Source organism: Capricornis sumatraensis, chromosome 5 (assembly GCF_032405125.1).
Source record: "Capricornis sumatraensis isolate serow.1 chromosome 5, serow.2, whole genome shotgun sequence".
NCBI lineage: Eukaryota > Metazoa > Chordata > Mammalia > Artiodactyla > Bovidae > Capricornis > Capricornis sumatraensis.
Genome location: NC_091073.1, coordinates 68142776 through 68167581, shown reverse-complemented (window position 1 = coordinate 68167581; position 24806 = coordinate 68142776). Strand labels below are relative to the sequence as shown.

The following is a 24806-nucleotide window of genomic DNA, read 5'->3' as shown; positions in this document are numbered from 1 at the left end:
TCTAGTCTCTCCTTTCAAAGTGGGTGTAATAATGCCGTCCTTGTTTCTAGGGCCTTATATGTTTATAAAGTACCTTGCACAATTCTTGGAACAGAGATTCACTGAGAAACTCAAGCTATAATTACTGCCATTGTGTAGATGTATGTATAATTCATCTTCTAAGTTTGGATGAAGAGAATGACTGGCATGCGACCATGCCATTCTATAGTCTATGATTTGAAATATTTTTTACCTTAATTATACACAGACAGAACATAACTTTTATTTCAAAACCATATTTCTAATATGGTGTCTCAGAATAGAATTGCCTTCCTACATAGAAACAGTTCTAATAGTTTGTCTGAATTTAGGTCTTCTTCATCTTGCCCTTGCTAACACCCTCCTAACTAGTCCTTTGGCCTCTACTCACCCATTGCTGTCTACTGTTAGGATGCCACATTTATTGAATATAGAACTATAGTCATTTGTTTAAATAACTAGATTTGGAGGCGACTTCAGGACTGTGTCCATAGAAACCCTTGATGTAAAATTTCTAAATGTTTGGAAGGAAGACGGTGAGGAAAGGAGGAAGAGAGGGAAGGTAGGGACAGAACGAAGGAAAGTAGAAAATGTGTTTGCTCACAAACCAGGAGTCTGTAAGCCAGGTGTGTGCCTGTCACGCTAGTCTGACTGAGATCATCCCATTGGGGTGATTGAAGCTGTGCGTGTTTGTCGTGGTCACAATTGCTTGCTTTCACGTAACAGTGTTTGGCTTTAGTTGAGTGACTCTCCCTCCCACTTGCTGTGATCCAGTCATGATAGTGAGTTTTAAAAAATTGTTAAATCAGTTCTCTTTGTCATTACCATGCTTCATTATTGACTATAATACTTTTCCTCCTTGGAGCTCAAATTTTTCACACACTAATTTCTATACTTGGTATGTTTTTGAGGTAGAAGAAACATGTGAAATTATTGCTGTTTTACAAATAGCAATGGAGTTAGGGAAAGCTAAATATCTTGCCCAGAGTCACATGGTTACTGGAAGGGTTAGTCTAGATTCAAAATCTTCTAGCTCATTGTGCTTCCCACTAGACCACACGAACCACAACGGTACAAATAGATTTCTAGCCAGAGCCTCCTTCTGGGTAAACTGTTCTCAATCTGGCCTTCTTTTCACTTAAATTGGTGTTGCACTGTGGGAAGAAAAGGGCAGAAACTGTTTCCCACAATCTCTTTTTTTTTTTGCTATGAGGAATATAATAAATGTTTAGCTTGTATTTGCTATGTTCTTCATTTTTATTATCTTGGTAGGTGACTTGGTACCATTATTTCAGACATAATAAGAAATAGTGTGAGTTATTTCTGCTTCAAACCAGTAATTGTGCAATTTATGATGTTAATTTGTTTAGCTGCCATAGTTGTTTCAGAATACATGAAGGTAAAGTGGCATTCTAGAAAGGAGTGGATGACCGAACACATGAACACACAAATATTTTTCGCAGACACTATCTTCTTTTTAATGGTTGGGCAGGAACTCAGAAATCATCTGGTTTGCCTCCCTCACCTAACAGCTGGTGTAACGAAGGCCCTAGAAAGATGAAGTGACTTAGTGGTTGGTATTAAAAGGCAGGAGTGTGTGTAATTTTACCATGTTCCCTATTAAATGGCAGATGAATAAACATCTCAGAATAAAAAACCCTTGGTCTTTTCTAGCCTCTTGACTTTATGAGCCTGGCACCTTGTATGTGCCCTTTCTGTGCTCCAGTAAAGGCCATGATGACAACATCCTCCCTGGCACCCAGAATTTGAAAATCTTCCCCAGTGGGAATTACCTTAAGGACTTCATTGCCTCACATTTCTCCTGCTTGCCTTCATCAACCTTCACATACTGTGTCAGCATATAACCTAACCTTTACTGGGTATTCTTTTTATTACAGAACCATCAAACTTATATTTCTCTTCTTACCTCTACCGCTCACATCTTTCTGCTGGGGAATATTGCACTTTCATTATATGCCTTTTTCTTAATCTCAGTGATATGAATTCTACTCTTAGAACAAGAGTTCCATGGGGCCACCAGTGTAGTGTTTTTTAAAAAATCTGAATGTGAATGCCTTTAGTGGTCTAGCTGACTTTCTCATACATGTTTGCTTCATCCTGGCAGGTTCTTAGGGCTGAGGTTTACCTTAAATTGCTAGATTGATTATGGAAGGTTCGAGACTAATTGGTATCAGGAAAAGACTCCCTGAAACTGGAGCCATTTCATTGTTGTCATTGGGAAAACAAAAGATTTGTTTGAAAAATAAGTAAAATTGAAATCAACAGTAAGTTTACCATGTATTTGCCAAAATTTATGTGATGTCTGTTATGTTATAGCAGTTCTTAGAGACAGCTATGAAGGAGTTGCGTGAGGTGTTTGTTTACGTTCTGTTTCTGGTATGATAAAGGACACTCAAATTTGGCCTAACTAGCACCTTTACAAAGAAGGCCATTTTTAAGAAAACACATTCCTATGGGGAGGGAGGTGGGAGGGGGTTTCATGTTTGGGAACACATGTAAGAATTAAAGATTTTAAAATTAAAAAAAAAAAAAAAAAGAAAACACATTCCAACGGTTATCCATTTTCCTAGGGGCCTATCATTTTTATGCAAACAATTTTCTTCAGAAATATTTATCTTGTCATTATTCTAACCAATTTTCTTCACTTCATTGTTAACTGGACCAATTGCCAGATTTTCCCTGGGTACTGTCCATGCATGTGGTACAAGTGGTTCTCTAATAACACCTAATTTGCATTGTATTTTGTATCATTTGCAAGATTTGTAATTTCCCTCTGCAACCCGTTTATGCTGTATTTGTAACAATTTCCAACAGTCACTGAAAGATGAACCAATATAAGAAGTTGATGGCAGCTGGGGATTCATATAGTGTTGAATGTGGAAAGAAGCTTGAGTAGAGACTAGTTTTATAAGTGGCCAGTTAGTTTTTAAGCGACTATCTTTGTATTATGCTTTTGTTTTTTATTACTACAATTGAGATAATTAGAACATAGGAGAATCCCCCTTCCCCCAATTATGTAAGAATTTAGAATGCGCTAGCCTAAATTCTGATCTCATGTGCTGATGTGGTATTTCAAAGCAATGGAGAAAGGACACGGTGAATTAATTGAAAAATGTTGCTGGGAACAGACCAACCATTTGGAGGAAAAGTGGATTCCCTAGTCCATAACATGTGCCACAATACATTTCAGATGGGTAGGAGATTTAAATGTAAAAAAAGGGACACTGCTTGAACAGAACAAAATAGAGGTAAATACATAGATATGGAGGTGAAATAGGCCTTTCTAAGTTAAGTCAGCAAAGGCAGAAAGCAGAAAACAGTTTCAGCTGTCTACTTCTTAAGATCTGGTCCAGAAGCACGTGAACTGAGGTATGTGTTAATGATTGTTACCCTGGATGGGGCAGTTACAGGTGGTGTCTTAGCATCCTCCTACTATTTCTCTTCCATATAAGGTGTACATTTTCCTATAAATAACATATATAACTTTTATAAAAAGAGACTGTGGTAAAAATGCCAACAATAAAATGATCGTAGTATCAGAAACGGTAGTAACGAAAAAATGGTCAGTTTTGTAAATCAGGAAAATTAATGACTTTTACAGTCTTCAAGGGTAATGACCTGTGTTTATGGGGCTTGTTTATATTTCAGTTGTGATAAACAAATACAGGTTCTTCAGGACTTCGTGCAGCTTGTTTATGGATTCTGCCTCCTTCCTACCTCTATATCTCATCTCTGAAAATAGGCCAAATCGTGCAAATTATTGATCTCTGAGCAATTTTCTACCCTTTTCACAAGTGACTTCATGATTACTAAATTAGGTGAGCACTTTGGCTATAAACCTCAGTCCTCTCTGAAGGCTTTTTCAATAACACCATTCCCTTCTTAGAGCGTTCTCATTTCTTAACTCTTCTTTTGCTATAGAATCCGTTCCTGATAGCTTGTCTTTGGCTTGGGCTTGTCTTTTCCTGTCTGCTTTGTGCCTCTGTGCCTGCACGCGGCCTTTTTCTCTCTGTGCACACGCCTGGTGTGTCTTCTTCCTCTTACAAGGACACTAGTACTTTTGGGTTGAGGCCTCACCCTCATGACCTCATTTAACCTTAATCACCTCTTTAAAGGCCCTATTTCCAAATACAGCCCCATTGTGGGGCTGGTTAGGGCTTCAACCTATGAATTTTGGGGAGGACACAAGTCAGTCCATAATGCCTCCAGGTAATAGCTAAGTGCATGAAGGACTTATATTTTATTCCTTTTTGTGTGTGTGTGTGTGAACATAGCATCCTACTTATGCCTAGTATATATATATATAGTTGATGCCCATCAGATATTTTTTAAACTTATTTTTAAATAATTACAGACTCATAGGAAGATGCAAAAATACTACATAGAATCCCAGGTACTCTCATCCAGCTTTCTCCAATGGTAACATTTCATAGACTGTAGTCTGGTATCAAAAATAGGAAACTAACTTTGGTCTCCCTTATGTTTTTAGAATGAATCAGTGGAGCTGTTTATAAAGAAGCTAAGTCTTAAAGTAGGTGTGAATTTTAGATATTCAGAAAGGACAGTGGCAGGTGCAATAGATAGAGTTGTTAATTTAAGCAAGGAGATATGGGTCTATAAATAAACTGCTTAAATTTTAGGTTGGAATTTTAGCTTGGTAGATCAGTAAGCACCAGTTGATATAGAAATTGAAAAGCTAGATAAAAGAGATTGAGCAAATGGTGAAGGAAACTGTTTAGATTAAGATATAAGTGATTTATAAAGGACAGCATTCTATTCCATTTTGAAAAGTGATTTAAAAAACAAAGCAAAAATAACTCCCTGTGTTTTAGGCATACTAATCTGATAGTGGTACACAGGAGAGAGGGGAATATGAAAAATAGGGAAGAATATAGAAGTTTCATCAAGTTTTTTAATTGCATTGATGGAAATCATTGTTTGTAATTTTGTTATGAATAATGTGCTTTATTTCAAATACAGTGAGCTTGAGATGACTAAGATGCATCCAAGAAAAGAGATATGTTAATAGCTGGATCTGAGGGATTTGAGTTGAAGGGAAAGATTAAAGCTTAAAAGTAGATTTTAGTATGCTCAGCTTAGAGGCCATCACTGAAACTCTGTCATTGGAGGAACACTATGGTAGTGAAGGCAGAGGCAGGGAACACTGGATTTGGGATTTATTTGCAGAACCAGATAAGAAGTGCATTCTACATGGAGGAGGTGAATTTCAAACAATTCCCAGCAGAAATGGTGTCAGTACTATTTAGGACAGAAGGTCAAGGAAAGATCCGTCTGTAACTGGAAGGAACAGTATAGGAAGGCAAATGCAAGAAGAAGTAGGCTTTTATCAAGGTTTTTATTTCTTTTCCTTTTCTTCTCTTTAGAAAATATATTTCAAGATGTTTGAAGGTTGGGGAGTGATGGTAGGATGAGAGGGCTAAAAATCCAACATTCACAGTAAATGGGGAGGTTTGAGGAAGCAGAGGAATAATCTAAAATATGGTTAAACTGAAAAGAGTATTTGAGAAGGGAAACAAATGAGAAGCCAGATATAAATGGGAAATATAGGGAGATTTTAAAAAAAAGAACATTTCATGAAGTTCAGACACATGAGCTTTGGAGAAGCAAAGTTTTATAATAATCTGCAAGAGAGCAAGAAGGGGGTGAATGGTGAGGCAGTAAATTCAGGTTGATTTGCAGTGGCTGCTGTGGGAGGGACAAGCTCAGCCATTTGGCAATTGGGCAGCTACTTCTTCCTCTAGAGCTATAATTTTCTCATTGAAATACTGAGATAGCACCACCTTGTTTTGAAACAGCATATTGCTTCAAAATTATTTTGAAAATCAAACTATATTGTTAGAAGCAAAGAAAGCATGCAGTTTTTAATAGCTCCTATCAATAATTACGAGGCTTCCCTGGTGACTCAGATGGTAAAGAATCTGCCTGCAATGCAGGAGACCTGGGTTCAATTCCTGGGTCATCCATTGTAATAGGGAGTCCATAATGGAATGAAGAAAGGTTAATTGAAGAATATTTGAATGCAGGATTAGAGCTGTATTTGACAGGAGAAGCAATTAGGAGTGACTATAGGGGAAGGTCTACCATCAAAGACCTAATAGAATAGCGTTCTCCCTGTGTGTACTTAACAAATACTTGTTGATAGATAAGCCGGCTGGTAACTAATTACAGTGTGATGACCAAAGCCCAGTTTCTTGGAAGTAAGGCTGTTAAAACAGGAGTAGAATACCAGGGGAGTGTGAGGAATTTCCTTCCCTGCAGATGTTTAAACTAATACAGATAGTCAACAGTCTGAAGATTATTTGGGAAAAACCCTGCCTAAGAGTAGGGAGATGAATTAAATAACTCTTAAAGTACATCACTATTTCTATTTCTTCAGCCATGTCATATGAACAGATCTTTAATGTGTACATTTTTACCCTCATCCAGCTGTAAATGTGAGCTGTCTTTTCTTTGGACTAATTTCATATGAGATATTATAATGGAAACCCTAACTGTGTAATTTTCAATATCATTAAAAATTGTGTAGGTTGACCAAAAGAAGGAGTACTTCCATAACACTGGAGCATCCCTTGGAAGGTACTTATTTCTGAGGCTTTGTATGGTATAAAAAAATAAAACTTTTCTCCCATATTTAATTGATACATGGGACTATTTTATATTCAAATGTGAGGATAAAAAGTTTGTATTTATTCCAGCAGCTGATGGTTTGAAGGGATTTCTACTGATTCAACTTATAAAAAATCTTTTCTAGTTTTCTTCCTCTCAACTTTTACCCCTACCCGAACTTCTGCTACCTCAGTGAGTCTGTCTTCAATAGTAAGTTTTTACTGGTTCACCTTCAAATTGGAGTAAACACATATCCTGTTTTCTTTCCTTCAACTGTTACTCCCAGGACCTGTTCTCTCTCTGAGGAATTTGATCTTCAACAATAACTTCTGTGCTTTCAGTAGAAATTCAAGATTATTAAAATTGTATGTATTGTTTTTAATTCTCCTTTAGATTTTAGGGTCCCTGGATAAAGTATTTCAAGTACTTAGAATAAACTCATCAGTCAGTTACTTATGTGAGACAGTCACTGAAACTTATTTTTATGTCACATTATTTTCATTTAAAATAATGAGAATACCCACAGATAGAAGGGGCAGATCCAGCAAGGTGGCCCATTCCCATTTTTATTTCTGGCCAAAATACCTGGCCTAAACTGGGAATGACACTACACAGCCCTTACAAGGAATGATGATGTTCTCGCAGTTAGAACTGTTGAATGAAGTCAGGTCTGTGCTTCCAGCCTTTCACTGTGAGCACACGACAGCGCTATTTGTCTGCGGCATTCCCCCTCCCCACAGCGCGACTGAACTAGTGAGCCTGAAAAACCAGCAAACGGAAGAAGTTAAACAGAGGGAACCACCTTGGAAGTGATCCCACACGGCCCAAAACATCAGAGAAGAGCCGGATATATTTTTACTATTTTAAAAATCATTCCTTTTTTTTTTTTTTCTAACCTTTTTTTTTAATTGTTAAATCTTCTATTTCTCCTCTAATTTTTATTACTATAACCTATTATTAATATTTTTTAAAAAAAAGACTTTTTTTTTTTTAAGGCAAACACCATATATAGCCTTTGGATGGTTGTTGGTGGGGTTTTTTTTGTTTGTTTGTTTTGTTTTTTTTGTTTGCTTGTTTTTTTTAATAATTCTTGGTTTTTTTTTCTTTCTTTCTTTCCTGCTTTTTCCTTCTGCTTCTTTTCTTTAATATTGTATTTTTGAAAATCCAACCTCTACTCTAGATTTTTAACCTTTGCTCTTAGGTTTTTGTTGTCAATTATGTTCATTTAAAAACCCAAACTTCATGACCCAAGTTTACCTGAGAGCAAGATTACTGGCTTGACCACTCTCTTCTCCTATGGACTCTCCTTTTTCTCCACCAGGTGGCCTCTGTCTCTTTTCTCCCCCATCTCTTCTCTATCCAACTCTGTGAATCTCTGTGTGTTCCAGACAGTGGAGAACACCTAAGGAACTGGTTACTGGCAGGATTTGTCTCTCTCCTTCTCATTCCTCTCTCTTATCCTCCTGGTCACCTCTGTCTACTTCCTCCCTCTCCTCTTCCCTGTATAACTCCGTAAATACCTGAGCGGGCCAGACTATAGAGCGCACATAAGGAAGTGACTACTGCCTAGCTTGCTCTCTCCTCTTTTGATCTCACCGCATCTCATTCCAGTTACCTCTAACTACCCCCTCCATCTTCTCTTCTCCTTGTAACTCAGTGAACCTCTCTGAGTGTCCCTCAGTGTGGAGAAACTTTTCATCTTTAACCTAGATGTTTTATCATCAGTGCTGTATAGATGGAGAAGTCTAGAGGCTACTGTAAAAACTGAAGACCAGAAGCAGGAGGCTTAAATACAAAGCCTGAAAACATTAGAGAACTCTTGAATTCAGGGAACATTAAGCAATAGGAGCTCATCAAATGCCTTCATACTTACACTGAAACCAAGCTCCACCCAAGGGCCAACAAGTTCCAAAACAAGACATATCACTCAAATTCTCCAGCAACACAGGAACACTCCCCTGAGCTTGAATATACAGGCAGCTCAAAATTATTCCAAAACCTTTGATGTCTCATAACCCATCACTGGTCACTCCACTGCACTCCAGAGAGAAGAAACCCAGCTCCACCCACCAGAACTCCAACACAAGCCTCCCTAACCAGGAAACCTTGACAAGCCACTGATAGAACCCCACCCACAGTGAGGAAGCTCCATAATAAAGAGAACTCCACAAATTACCAGAATATAAAAAGACCACCCCAAACGCAGCAATATAACCAAGATGAAGAGACAGAGGAATACTCAGCAGGTAAAGGAACAGGAGAGTTGCCCACCAAACCAAACAAAAGAGGAAGAAGTAGGGAATCTACCTGAGAAGGAATTCCGAATATTGATAGTGAAAATGATCCAAAATCTTGAAATCAAAATGGAATCACAGATAAATAGCCTAGAGACAAGGATTGAGAAGATGCAAGAAAGGTTTAACAAGGACCTAGAAGAAATAAAAAAGAGTCAAAATATAATGAATAATGCAATAAATGAGATCAGAAACACTCTGGAGGCAACAAATAGTAGAATAACGGAGGCAGAAGATAGGATTAGTGAAATAGAAGATAGAATGGTAGAAATAAATGAATCAGAGAGGAAACAAGAAATACGAATTAAAAGAAACGAGGACAATCTCAGAGACCTCCAGGACAATATGAAACGCTCCAACATTCGAATTATAGGAGTCCCAGAAGAAGAAGACAGAAAGAAAGATCATGAGAAAATCCTTGAGGAGATAATAGTTGAAAACTTCCCTAAAATGGGGAAGGAAATAATCACCCAAGTCCAAGAAACACAGAGAGTTCCAAATAGGATAAACCCAAGGCGAAACACCCCAAGACACATATTAATTAAATTAACAAAGGTCAAACACAAAGAACAAATATTAAAAGCAGCAAGGGAAAAACAACAAATAACACACAAGGGGATTCCCATAAGGATAACAGCTGATCTTTCAATATAAACTCTTCAGGCCAGGAGGGAATGGCAAGACATACTTAAAGTGATGAAAGACAATAACCTACAGCCCAGATTACTGTACCCAGCAAGGATCTCATTCAAATACGAAGGAGAAATCAAAAGCTTTACAGACAAGCAAAAGCTGAGAGAATTCAGCACCACCAAACCAGCTCTCCAACAAATTCTAAAGGATATTCTCTAGACAGGAAACCGAAAAGGGTGTATAAACCCGAACCCAAAACAATAAAGTAAATGGTAACGTGATCATACTTATCAATAATTACCTTAAACGTAAATGGGTTGAACGCCCCAACCAAAAGGCAAAGACTGGCCGAATGGATACAAAAATAAGACCCCTCTATATGCTGCTTACAAGAGACCCACCTCAAAACAAGGGACACATATAGACTGAAAGTGAAGGGCTGGAATAAGATATACCATGCAAATAGAGACCAAAAGAAAGCAGGAGTGGCAATACTCATATCTGATAAAATAGACTTTAAAACAAAGGCTGTGAAAAGAGACAAAGAAGGCCACTACATAATGATCAAAGGATCAATCCAAGAAGAAGATATAACAATTATAAATATATATGCACCCAATATAGGAGCACCGCAATATGTAAGACAAATGCTAACAAGTATGAAAGGGGAAATCAACAATAACACAATAATAGTGGGAGACTTTAATACCCCACTCACACCTATGGACAGATCAACTAAACAGAAAATTAACAAAGAAACGCAAACTTTAAATGATACATTAGATCAATTAGACCTAATTGATATCTATAGGACATTTCACCCCAAAACAATGAATTTCACCTTTTTTTCAAGTGCTCATGGAACCTTCTCCAGGATAGATCACATCCTGGGCCATAAATCTAAACTTGATAAATTCAAAAAAATCGAAATCATTCCAAGCATCTTTTCTGACCATAATGCATTAAGATTAGATCTCAATTACAGGAGAAAAACTACTAAAAATTCCAACATATGGAGGTTGAACAACACACTTCTGAATAACCAACAAATCACAGAAGAAATCAAAAAAGAAATCAAAATATGCATAGAAACTAATGAAAATGAAAACACAACAACCCAAAACCTGTGGGACACTATAAAAGCAGTGCTAAGAGGAAAGTTCATAGCAATACAGGCATACCTCAAGAAACAAGAAAAAAGTCAAATACATAACCTAACTCTACAACTAAAGCAACTAGAAAAGGAAGAATTGGAGAACCCCAGAGTTAGTAGAAGGAAAGAAATCTTAAAAATTAGGGCAGAAATAAATGCTAAAGAAACAAAAGAGACCATAGCAAAAATCAACAAGGCCAAAAGCTGGTTCTTTGAAAGGATAAATAAAATTGACAAACCACTAGCCAGACTCATCAAGAAACAAAGGGAGAAAAATCAAATCAATAAAATTAGAAATGAAAATGGAGAGATCACAACAGACAACACAGAAATACAAAAGATCATAAGAGACTACTATCAGCAGTTGTATGCCAATAAAATGGACAATGTGGAAGAAATGGACAAATTCTTAGAAAAGTACAATTTTCCAAAACTGAACCAGGAAGAAATAGAAAATCTTAACAGACCCATCACCAGCACGGAAATTGAAACTGTAATCAGAAATCTTCCAGCAAACAAAAGCCCAGGTCCAGACGGCTTCACAGCTGAATTCTACCAAAAATTTCGAGAAGAGCTAACACCTATCCTACTCAAACTCTTCCAGAAAATTGCAGAGGAAGGTAAACTTCCAAACTCATTCTATGAGGCCACCATCACCCTAATACCAAAACCTGACAAAGATGTCACAAAAAAAGAAAACTACAGGCCAATATCACTGATGAACATAGATGCAAAAATCCTCAACAAAATTCTAGCAATCAGAATCCAACAACATATTAAAAAGATCATACACCATGACCAAGTGGGCTTTATCCCAGGGATGCAAGGATTCTTCAATATCTGCAAATCAATCAATGTAATTCACCACATTAACAAATTGAAAAATAAAAACCATATGATTATCTCAATAGATGCAGAGAAGGCCTTTGACAAAATTCAACATCCATTTATGATAAAAACTCTCCAGAAAGCAGGAATAGAAGGAACATACCTCAACATAATAAAAGCTATATATGACAAACCCACAGCAAACATTATCCTTAATGGTGAAAAATTGAAAGCATTTCCCCTAAAGTCAGGAACAAGACAAGGGTGTCCACTTTCACCGCTACTATTCAACATAGTTCTGGAAGTTTTGGCCACAGCAATCAGAGCAGAAAAAGAAATAAAAGGAATCCAAATTGGAAAAGAAGAAGTAAAACTCTCACTGTTTGCAGATGACATGATCCTCTACATGGAAAACCCTAAAGACTCCACCAGAAAATTACTAGAGCTAATCAATGAATATAGTAAAGTTTCAGGATATAAAATCAACACACAGAAATCCCTTGCATTCCTATACACTAATAATGAGAAAGTAGAAAAAGAAATTAAGGAAACAATTCCATTCACCATTGCAACAAAAAGAATAAAATACTTAGGAATATATCTACCCAAAGAAACTAAAGACCTATATATAGAAAACTATAAAACACTGATGAAAGAAATCAAAGAGGACACTAATAGATGGAGAAATATACCATGTTCATGGATTGGAAGAATCAATATAGTGAAAATGAGTATACTACCCAAAACAATTTACAAATTCAACGCAATCCCTATCAAGCTACCAGCCATATTTTTCACAGAACTAGAACAAATAATTTCAAGATTTGTATGGAAATACAAAAAACCTCGAATTGCCAAAGCAATCTTGAGAAAGAAGAATGGAACTGGAGGAATCAACTTGCCTGACTTCAGGCTCTACTACAAAGCCACAGTCATCAAAACAGTATGGTACTGGCACAAAGACAGACATATAGATCAATGGAACAAAATAGAAAGCCCAGAGATAAATCCACACACATATGGACACCTTATCTTTGACAAAGGAGGCAAGAATATACAATGGAGTAAAGACAATCTCTTTAACAAGTGGTGCTGGGAAAACTGGTCAACCACTTGTAAAAGAATGAAACTAGATCACTTTCTAACACCACACACAAAAATAAACTCAAAATGGATTAAAGATCTAAATGTAAGACCAGAAACTATAAAACTCCTAGAGGAGAATATAGGCAAAACACTCTCAGACATAAATCACAGCAGGATCCTCTATGATCCACCTCCCAGAATTCTGGAAATAAAAGCAAAAATAAACAAATGGGATCTAATTAAAATTAAAAGCTTCTGCACAACAAAGGAAAATATACGCAAGGTGAAAAGACAGCCTTCTGAATGGGAGAAAATAATAGCAAATGAAGCAACTGACAAACAACTAATCTCAAAAATATACAAGCAACTTATGCAGCTCAATTCCAGAAAAATAAATGACCCAATCAAAAAATGGGCCAAAGAACTAAATAGACATTTCTCCAAAGAAGACATACGGATGGCTAACAAACACATGAAAAGATGCTCAACATCACTCATTATCAGAGAAATGCAAATCAAAACCACAATGAGGTACCACTTCACACCAGTCAGAATGGCTGCGATCCAAAAATCTGCAAGCAATAAATGCTGGAGAGGGTGTGGAGAAAAGGGAACCCTCCTACACTGTTGGTGGGAATGCAAACTAGTACAGCCACTATGGAGAACAGTGTGGAGTTTCCTTAAAAAATTGCAAATAGAACTACCTTATGACCCAGCAATCCCACTGCTGGGTATACACACCGAGGAAACCAGAATTGCAAGAGACACATGTACCCCAATGTTCATCGCAGCACTGTTTATAATAGCCAGGACATGGAAACAACCTAGATGTCCATCAGCAGATGAATGGATAAGAAAGCTTTGGTACATGTACACAATGGAGTATTACTCAGCCGTTAAAAAGAATTCATTTGAATCAGTTCTGATGAGATGGATGAAACTGGAGCCGATTATACAGAGTGAAGTAAGCCAGAAAGAAAAACACCAATACAGTATACTAACACATATATATGGAATTTAGAAAGATGGCAATGATGACCCTGTATGCAAGACAGGAAAAAAGACACAGCTGTGTATAACGGACTTTTGGACTCAGAGAGAGAGGGAGAGGGCGGGATGATTTGGGAGAATGGCATTCTATCATGTATACTATCATGTAAGAATTGAATCGCCAGTCTATGTCTGACGCAGGATACAGCATGCTTGGGGCTGGTGCATGGGGATCACCCACAGAGATGTTATGGGGAGGGAGGTGGGAGGGGGTTTCATGTTTGGGAACACATGTAAGAATTAAAGATTTTAAAATTTAATAAAAAAAAAAAAAAACAAAGGAAAAAATAAAAAAATAAAATAAAAATGACGGAGGACCAGTTTTACTAAAAAAAAAAAAAAACGCACTTTTCACATTAAACTTTGAAAGAAAAACATTTTTAGTGTGTTTGTTTATTCAAATAAATCATTGGAATACCTAGACCCTTCTGATTTATGTGTAATGTGATATTTCCTAAACAATTAAAAATGAAAATGAAAAACTATTCTATCTAGTGGCTCTTAGAGTATATAACCTGATTCTGAGAAGTAAAATGCCTTTAGTTGTATTTCTGTGTACAATATGTCTCAACTCTATGCTATTATTATTATTATTTTAATATAAATTTATTTATATAATTGCAGACTAATTACTTTACAATATTGTATTGGTTTTACCATACATCAACATGAATCTGCCACAGGTGTACACGTGTTCCCCATCCTGAACCCCCTTCCCTCCTCCCTCCCTGTACATCCCTCTGGATCGTCCCAGTGCACCAGCCCCGAGCATCCTGTATCATCCGTCGAACCTGGACTGGTGATTCATTTCACATATGATATTATACATGTTTCAATGCCATTCTCCCAAATCATCCCACCCTCTCCCTCTCCCACAGAGGCTGTTCTATACATCTGTATCTCTTTTGCTGTCTCTCATACAGGGTTATCATTACCATCTTTCTAAATTCCATATATATGCGTTAGTACACTGTATTGGTGTTTTTCTTTCAGGCTTACTTCACTCTGTATAATAGGCTCCAGTTTCATCCACCTCATTAGGACTGATTCAAATGTATTCTTTTTCATGGCTGAGTAATACTCCATTGTGTATATGTACCACAACTTTCTTATCCATTCATCTGCTGATGGACATCTAGGTTGCTTCCATGTCCTGGCTATTATAAACAGTGCTGCGATGAACATGGGGTACATGTGTCTCTTTCAATTCTGGTTTCCTCAGTGTCTATGCCCAGCAGTGGGATTGTTGGGTCGTATGGCAGTTCTCTTTCCAGTTTTCTCTACACTGTTCTCCATAGTGGCTGTACTAGTTTGCATTCCCACCAACAGTGTAAGAGGGTTCCCTTTTCTCCACACCCTCTCCAGCATTTATTGCTTGTAGACTTTTGGATAACACCCATTCTGACTGGCATGAGATGGTACCTCATTGTGGTTTTGATTTGCATTTCTCTGATAATGAGTGATGTTGAACATCTTTTCATGTGTTTGTTAGCCATCTGTATGTCTTCTTTGGAGAAATGTCTGTTTAGGTCTTTGGCCCATTTTTTGATTGGGTTGTTTATTTTTCTGGAATTGAGCTGCAGGAATTGCTTGTATATTTTTGAGATTTGTCAGTTGCTTCATTTGCTATTCTCCCATTCAGAAGGCTGTCTTTTCACCTTGCTTATAGTTTCCTTTGTTGTGCAGAAGCTTTTAATTTTAATTAGGTCCCATTTGTTTATTTTTGCTTTTATTTCCAATATTCTGAGAGGTGGGTCGTAGAGGATCCTGCTGTGAAAAAACTATGGAACACTTCACAAATTTGTGTGTCATCCTTGCACAGGGGCCATGCTAATCTTCTCTGTATCATTCCAATTTTAGTATATGTGCTGCCAAAGCAAGCACAACTCTATGCTTTTTAAAAGGTAGCTTTTTGTTTTTAAAATGTTTGATTTTTATTTAAAAATAAATAGTATTTTGGTTAGTTAGAATTTCTCTCATATCTGCTTTCTGAGCAATACTCCATGTCATGTGTAAAATGTTCCTGAAAAATATAATATCAATCTCTAGCTTCAGAAGCTGTGATTTATGCTAATACTGATAGGAAGATTTTTATTTAGTATAAGCATTTGCATATTGGTTGTTTTAAGATATTTTTGGCTTTTGTTCTAAGATATTTATGGCTTTAAAGCCCATAAAACAATAATCAAGTTTAAACCCCATAAAACAAAAAGTAAATACATTGTACTAGTGAGTAGTATGGCAAGGCATGCAGGGCCCCAGCTTACTAGTTATAAGGAAATGGAATGGCAGATACCAAGGGTTCAAGTGTGAAGTTTGGTGAGTTTCACTCAGTATGCGAGCAAATTTGGAAAACTCAGCAGTGACCACAGGACTGGAAAAGGTCAGTGTTCATTCTAATCCCAAAGAAAGACAATGCCAAGAATGCCCAAACTATTGCACAATTGCAATCATCTCACACGCTAGCAAAGTAATGCTCAAAATTCTCCAGGTCAGGCTTCATCGTTACATGAACCACGAACTTCCAGATGTTCAAGCTGAATTTAGAAAAGGCAGATAAACCAGAGATCAAATTGCCAACATCCATTGGGTCATCAAAAAAGCAAGAGCATTCCAGAAGAACATCTACTTCTGTTTTATTGACTATGCCAAAGCCTTTGATTGTGTGGATCACAATAAACTGTGGAAAATTCTGAAAGAGATGGGACTACCAGACCACCTGACCTGCCTCTTGAGAAACCTGTATGCAGGTCAGGAAGCTATAGTTAGCACTGGACATGGAACAACAGATTGGTTCCAAATAGGGAAAGGAGTACGTTAAGGCTGTATATTGTCACCCTGCTTATTTAACTTCTATACAGAGTACATCATGAGAAACACTGGGCTGGATGAAGCACAAGCTAGAATCAAGATTGCTGGGAGAAATATCAATAACCTCAGATATGCAGATGACACCATCCTTATGGCAGAAAGTGAAGAGGAACTAAAAAGCCTCTTGATGAAAGTGAAAGAGGAGAGTGAAAAGCTTGGCTTAAAGCTCAACATTCAGAAAACGAAGATCATGGCATCTGGTCCCATCACTTCATGGCAAATAGATGGGGAAACAGTGGCTACTTTATTTTTTGGGGCTCCAAAATCACTGCATATGGTGACTGCAGCCATGAAATTAAAAGACACTTGCTCCTTGGAAGAAAAGTTATGACCAAGCTAGACAGCACATTAAAAGCAGAGACATTACTTTACCAACAAAGGTCCGTCTAGTCAAAGCTATGGTTTTTCCCGTAGTTATGTATGGATATGAGAGTTGAACTATAAAGAAAGCTGAGCCCCAAAGAATTGATGCTTTTGAACCGTGGTGTTGGAGAAAGACTCTTGAGAGTCCCTTGGACAGAAAGGAGATCCAACCAGTCCATCCTAAAGGAAATCAGTCCTGAATATTCATTGGAAGGACTGATGCTGAAGCTGAAACCCCAGTACTTTGGTCACCTGATGGGAAGAATTGACTCACTGGTAAACATCCTGATGCTGGGAAAGATTGAAGGTGGGAGGAGAAGGGGACGTCAGAGGATGAGATGGTTGGATGGCATCACTGACTAAAGGGATATGAGTTTGAGTCAGTTCTGAGAGTTGGTGATGGACAGGGAAGCCTGATGTGCTGCAGCCCATGGGGTTGCAAAGAGTTGGACATGACTGAGTGACCAAAGTGAACTGAACTGAACTAATGAAAAAATAAAGTTTGATACAGCATACTTTGTCAATGGGACATTTAGTCATATATAGGCAGACAAGTTACCTAATATTGTTACCTGTTTTTATTTAAGAGATTAAAAAAAAAATCTTTCCTTTCAAAATTAGATAAAATACAAGGCTGCTAAATTTTTAAAACTTGACCTGTTATGTCATGGAAAATCATTGATAATTTTTACACTTTATAGATTTATAAATGATGAACTTAATCCACCATTTCCATTTTAAAAACATATCATGTGCAAAGCCAGACTGAGACCCCAAAGTGAAATTTTTGTTGCATGTGTAGTATGTTTCGGGCACTGTTCTCGTTACTACAGGCACGGTGGCAAATAGTCCACCTTTACTTTTCTGGTGTTACTTTCTCATTTCTAAACTTTGCCCAGCTTTCCTCTGCTATATTACATCGACTCTATTCTTTTTCTTCCCCTCCAGACTTATAAATTATACCAATTATACTGTGGTCACTTATATATAAATTTGGGATAAAGCTAATAGCAGTATCTGTAAACAATTCATCTTTGGTGTAGGGAACAATATTAGCAGCATAATGGGCATGTGTAAAATTTTTCAAGGGGGGAAAGGAATTTTCTTCATGAAGATAGGACTGGTTTTTTGTTTTTTAACAACAACAAAAAAAAAACTTTGTCATGTTCTAGGCACTGTACTGGGCATTGGAATATGCTGATCAAGAAGAGAGATTTCCAGCTTCATGGGAGCTTACTTCTGGCATAGGAGTCAGATAATAAACAGTTGGTACGGCTAAATAGGAGAACTGCAGGTTGTTATGTACAGTGTAACAAAGGAAGTTGGAAGAGTTGCACAGGTAGGGGCTACTTTATACAGGGTGATTGGAGGAGGCTTCTGTGGTGTGGAAGATGAGAAATGAGGATCTAGGGGAGTAGCATTCCAAGCTGAAAGAATAGGATTCAGAAGCTTTGATTTGCTGAGAGTAGTTCATATTCATACACATGCAGGCACATATGTAAGTATCTGAGCTAATGAATGTGTTAATTAAATCATCAAGGGGAATACTCTCCCATATCATATATAAAATTATCACATGTAAACTTTAAATCTTTTACATCTTTGTTAATTATACCTAATAATTTTCAAAAGGAATTTAAAGGGCTAGAGGCTAGAAGGGGCTCAGTGTATTCAACATATGCTTGATGGCTTGATCTTAATGAGGAAAGGAGAGCCACATCATGTAATACTCCTTACAGTCCATGGTCAGGAATTTAGATGTTACCTTATGAGTAGTGGGCTTCCCAAGTGGCACTATTGTTAAAGAATCCACCTGTCAATGCAGGAGATGCAAGAGACGCAGGTTTGATCCCTGTGTCAGGAAGATCCACTGGAGAAGGAAATGGCAACCCATTCCAGTATTCTTGCTTCGAAAAATTCTGTGGACAGAGGAACCTGGTGGGCTATATAGTCCATAGGGTCCCCAAGACTCAAATGCTACTGAGCATGCACGCATGTGCACACACGCTCACACACACGCTCACACACACATATACACACTGTGAGTAGTGGGAAGCCATCAAATGGTTTTAAGCAGATAAATTATGTGATCTGATGTATGTTTTCAAGAATTACTATGGCTACTATGTCCAGAATGATTTGGAAAACAGCTGGAGGGAGAGCTAGGGAGACTATTGTAGACATGTAGGCGAGAGGTGATGATGACTGGGCTTGTCACAGTGGCCTACTTCAGAGTCTGGAATATGTAGAACATGGTGATGGATTGCACGTTAGGGTCAGACAAGGAAGCAGAGATGACTTCTGGAATGTCGGCTTTAGTAACAAGGTAGAAAGTAGTATTGTTGGTGAAAGGAGGGAATCTGGAGGAAGAACAGTATGTGTGTGAACGTGGGTGATAGGAAGGGCAGAGTAGAAGACTCAGTTTTGGACCTATTCCATTTGTGAAGCCTAGTGGGCACCCAGTTGTAAATACTGAGTGGTCTGGTGCTCAGGGGAGACTGTCGGGAGATGGCAGCCTCTGTATCACAGGGTTTGAAGCTGGACTGGCTCACTCATATGGAGAGAGAAAAGAGAAGGGAGGCCTCATCTAAACCTTGAGGCCTTCCAGCATCTAGAGGTCAGGAAGAAGGGCGGGAACCAACATCGGAAATTGAAGAGAAGTAGCCAAGGAATGAGTAAAAGGAAAAGTGTGAGAAAGGAGCCACATGGAAGCCAAGAAGGGAAAATTTCCAAAGTCAGCATTGTCACATGCTGCTAAGATGGAGCAAGATGAGGGCAGAGGTGGGAGCTGACAGATTTCTACCTGAGGTTCTAAGACATTTTGTTTATCATATAGTCTATTTCATAAATTAATGAAATAATCATACAGGCTCCTCTGTCCCTGGAATTCTCCAGGCAAGAATACTGGAGTGGGTTGCCATTTCCTTCTCTAGGGGATCTACCCAACCCAGGGACTAAATCCGGGTCTCCTGTGTTGCAGGAAGATTCTTTACCATCTAGCCACCAAGGAAACCCAATCATACAGATATCCAGTTACAAAGTGAGATAAATACTATGAGGCAAGAGATTATAGAGGTTCAGACTTGAAAGTAGCAGTGAAATCATGAAGAGAGATAGCCATGAGAACTTCTTCAGAAGAGAAAATGAGCTGATTTGTTAATTGATAGGACATAAGTCTTCATGACCCAGATAATCACGGTGGTGTGGTCACTACCTAGAGCCAGACATCCTGGAATGTGAAGTCAAGTCGGTCTTAGGAAGCATCAATACGAATAAAGCTAGTGGCGGTGATGGAATTCCAGTTGAGTGAAAGTGAAAGAGGAGAGTAAGAAAGTTGATTTAAAGCTCAACATTCAGAAAACTAAGATCACAGCATCTGGTCCCATCACGTCATGGCAAATAGATGGGGAAACAGTGGAAACAGTGGAAACAGTGTCAGACTTTATTTTGGGGGGCTCCAAAATCACTGCAGATGGTGACTGCAGCCATGAAATGAAAAGACGCTTACTCCTTGGAAGGAAAGTTATGACCAACTTAGATAGCATATTCAAAAGCAGAGACATTACTTTGCCAACAAAGGTCTGTCTAGTCAAGGCTATAGTTTTTCCAGTGGTCATGTATGGATGTGAGAGTCAGACTATAAAGAAAGCTGTGCACCGAAGAATTGATGCTTTTGAACTGTGGTGTTGGAGAAGACTCTTGAGAGTCCCTTGGATGGCAAGGAGATCCAACCAGTCCATCCTAAAGGAGATCAGTCCTGAGTGTTCATTGGAAGGACTGATGTTGAAGCTGAAACTCCAGTACTGTGGCTACCTGATGTGAAGAGCTGACTCATTTGAAAAGACCCTGACACTGGGAAAGATTGAGAGCAGGAGAAGAAGGGACAACAGAGGATAAGATGTTTGGATGGCATCATCAACTCAACAGACATGAGTTTGCATAAACTCTGGGAGTTGGTGATGGACAGGGAGGCCTGGCATGCTGCAGTCCATCAGGTCACAAGGAGTCAGACACGACTGATCTACTGAACTGAACTGAACTGAAGGGTTAATTGGGAAAGAGAAATATTGGGGAGGGGTCCTGTATTGCTTGTTCCAGTTGGCTGGTGCTCCATTCATTGAGAAGGCATCTTTGGAAGAGGATGAAGCTTGATAGAAACAGGTCATGAGTTCAGTTATATCCAAGTTTATTTGAGTGCTTATCTCATGTCCACTTTTCCTGTAGGAAGCCTTCCCTGAATATTCTATCCTTAGCTAATTATTCGAATTCCTATAGATAAAATAATGTTTGCAATTTCATACGTTTCAACCCTATACTTACTGTCAGTACTTCACATTGGCACTTTTTGTTACACTCTCTGGTTCTCTATGTGCTGCATATCATTCTTACTTAGAGCATAAACTCAGTGTGGACACAAAATACATGATGACTGTTTTTGTTTATATAAGCTGATAACACTTGGCAGACTAAACGTTATGTAGTATTGTGTATTGTTTTCCCAGTGTCACGAGGGGATTATCTTGAGATATAGACTAATTTCTTATGGGTTATTTAATAATCTCAAAGATTCATTAGATAAAGAATGTCTTCCAGGGCAACAGGAATGAGTGAGTTTACTGACATTAAGTGAATTATATACTCTGATGTTTAGTGGAATATGTTCCCTATCTGGAACTATTTTTGAATTAAATTTGTGAAACCTCTACTGCTTACTGTGTTGAGTCGTATTACTGAACCGTGACTAAAACACAAAGATGGTGAACCCTCGAGTTTTGCCAGTCTTATATTTTGCTTTTTGTGCGTTATTTCTTTAATACATTACAAAACATCATCTAAATTTGCATCTATTATAGAGTTTGATAGCCCCTTCATACTTCAAATTGGCCTCAGAGATTTCAGCATTGGAAAGTTGGGATTTTATTTTCCCAGCTCTTTCAGTGTAATATATTTGAAGACAGAGGCACTGTCCGGTAAGTTTATAGCCTAAATAAATCTATTTTAAAGGTGTGCTGTCTGGGGCTAGGTGGCATAATGGGATGACATATGAGCTATTCATATTTGAAGACCTGGCACTAAACTTGTCTCAGGATGCCAGGAAAATGACTTTAGAGGTGTCAGTTTGCTGGAGTCCTTGGTGGGCATCTGGGAACATCACAGAATCGGTGTAAGGTCTAACATAATGTATCCTCTGTAAATTATATTGCTACATTAGCCACCTAAGTCCAAAAGAGCAATTTTTGAATGACTTCAGTAGACATTTCAAAATCTTGTTTTAATAAGTAATGAGAAGGGCAAGCCATGAGAAGTATAAGACTGTCTGAAAGAAAATCAGCCTAATCTAAAGGATTATATGTGGGACTGGGAGTTGAAAGTTAATTTTTAATATTTATCTGCTATTTATTTGCCTCATCAGTTATTTAGCAAATATTTACTTAATTCCCTTTTTCTGAGCCTTTATCATTTTAGGCATGGATTTCATAATAAGACCAGTTACCTTTCTTCTTCCTGGCTTCAGGTCTCCTACAAATGCCAATAAAAATATTTCAAAAAAGTGTCATGAAAAAACTTATTATTACTAAGAAAAACCTTGATAACCTTGTCTTCATGGCTTGTAAAGTCATCTCTCAATAATCCCAAGGTTCTTAAGTGGACTGCTTATCTGAAGATCTTTTACTTTTTCTACTTGCCTTTTCCAAGAATGTCTAGTATTAGTAATTATACACTCAGTTTCCATTTGAATAGGTTTTTAAATTACTTCAAAGGCCATCATCATGAATTCATATTTAATATCTGAATCTAAGTTTTCCTTGTTGTAGTAACACATTGTGTGCTAGCCAGAAACATCACTTAATTTGAGAAAGCATAAAATGCACAAAGGTGCCAGTCAGACTTTGATTTTTGCTGTGAAAATATACTTCAGTAACTCACAGACTTACTGTTTATTAACTTGACCTATTTATTTCCTTTCATTTTGTATTTAACTCCTGTGCATAAAATGATCTGGTTAATGGTTTGTTTTTTTTTTCCAGAAGAGACTCTTAACAAGGAAAGCAGTGGTGGTGGACCATGACAGCTGATGAGGGGTGATCCTGGGCAAAGAGTGTCTGTCCTCTTTCTGTATCCACGAGAAGGTTTCAGTCTGAAACTAAGCTACACGTGGTTTTGTAGCATTTCTAAGGAGTTGATCCAAGTTGATAGTGCTCCAAGTTGCTTCCAGGCTTTTTTCTTTTTGAAGATCTTCCTGTTGACTTGGATGCTTGGAATTCTCCATGGAATGCAGGATGCTGAAATACAGACAGATGGTTTTTCTCTCAACCTCTCTGAACCTCGGTTTCTTTTTCTTCACCTCTAACTGTTAGGATCTCAGTATCCTTCTCTGTGTGTCTGTGATACGACCCTTCACTAGAAACTGTCCCAAGTTCTACTTCCTGTGACTCTGCTGATTGCTTGGGCAGAGCCTTTGATGCCTCATAGTCAGCTCATAAAAGGATGTGAAGAGAATTGGGGGTAAATTGTACCTCTTTAACTGAAGAGGTGGTTTCAGGTTAAAATATACTTTAATCATTATCTATTGGAATTAAAATTGTGTTTATTATATAAACCATAATTGAGTACTTATTATGTGCTTATTATCATGCAGAAGTCTAGGTGTACAGAGGTGAACAAAGTAGATGAAGGCTCTGCCCTAATAAACCATCCATCCCAGTGGGGAAGGAAGGCAATACACAAACACATAACAAGATAATTACAAACTATAATGAAAAATACGAAGGCAAGGTAGTGTGGTAGATAGGAACCAGCAGGGGGAGGAGGGATTGGGGAGCCCTTCCTAAAGAGGGGTTATCTGCAGTGAGGTGGGAAGGAGCCCTCTGTATGAAGATGCCCTTGGTGGGGTTGGGAGTGAGAATAAGGGAAGCAGTCGATGTCCTAGAGAGAGGGAATGGGAAATGCAAAGCAAGTAGGAAAGAAGGCCAAGGTGATTGGGGAGGATGACAGCGGACGGGGTTGGTAAACTGAGTAGGGGCCAGATCACAGAGGAGGCCTTGTTTCAAAGCTTAGGGTTTACTAGAAATGACAATTCTTGAAATAGGAGGTGTTTTATGAACTTGTTATCTCTTAGACCAGATGAAAGGTGGCAGTCCTAAACTTGAATAGTCGATGTGCATTCATAATCTGGAGTGGTTTTGAGCAGAGCCAGCAGCATGTTGAAGCAGTACTTTATTATATTCAAAGGCCTGAGACCACTCAGTTCTCAGGCATTTATCACTTGAAAGTGGAGGAGTAGAAAAGTTTAAAAGGCCATAGCAATAACATTTGAGAAAATGAATAATTTAAAGTGAATTAAACCATGAATAATGAATTATAAAAGGAATCCTCACTTGTGATTAGAGATTCATAATTTTCATTTTATAGCAAAATATGGTTGGCTGCCATGCATTCCTGACTTACTTCATCTAAGTACAATTAGGCCCAACACATTAGTGCCTTGATGTGCAGACTTATGACTGGCTTCTTGTGTTGAAACCATTAAATTTTAATGTATTCAGCTTAAGCATAAGTGGTCACAGATGATTCATAACCCTGCTCCCTGCTTTTGGTGAAAATGATCATTAGCACGAGAATTGTCCCCAGTGGCCACACTTATTTTCGTAGTTGATTTCCTAAACATGTTTGTGTCCATAGAAAACCAGGAATAAACATTGCTTAGCTGATGGGTAAAGCACAATGATAATTGCTCTAAAGCCGCAGGATATTTGATGATGATAAAATAGAACTCCGTAACTCTTGACATTTTCTTGTTTAATTTCTGGTGTCAGGAGAGTACAAGTGATATAAGCTGCTCTTTAAGAATGGAGTTAGCC

General features: G+C 38.0%; 1 protein-coding gene and 1 non-coding gene across 7 annotated transcripts in view; one reads left to right on the top strand and one right to left on the bottom strand.

Moving 5' to 3' along the window:
* The window catches only part of BBS9 (Bardet-Biedl syndrome 9), a 461875-nt gene that overhangs the window by 396004 nt on the left and 41065 nt on the right, over window positions 1-24806 (top strand). The window lies entirely within an intron of this gene.
* LOC138080510 (U6 spliceosomal RNA) lies at window positions 15488-15594 on the bottom strand. The gene has a single exon (XR_011144970.1). It is a non-coding gene; the product is annotated as a U6 spliceosomal RNA (small nuclear RNA).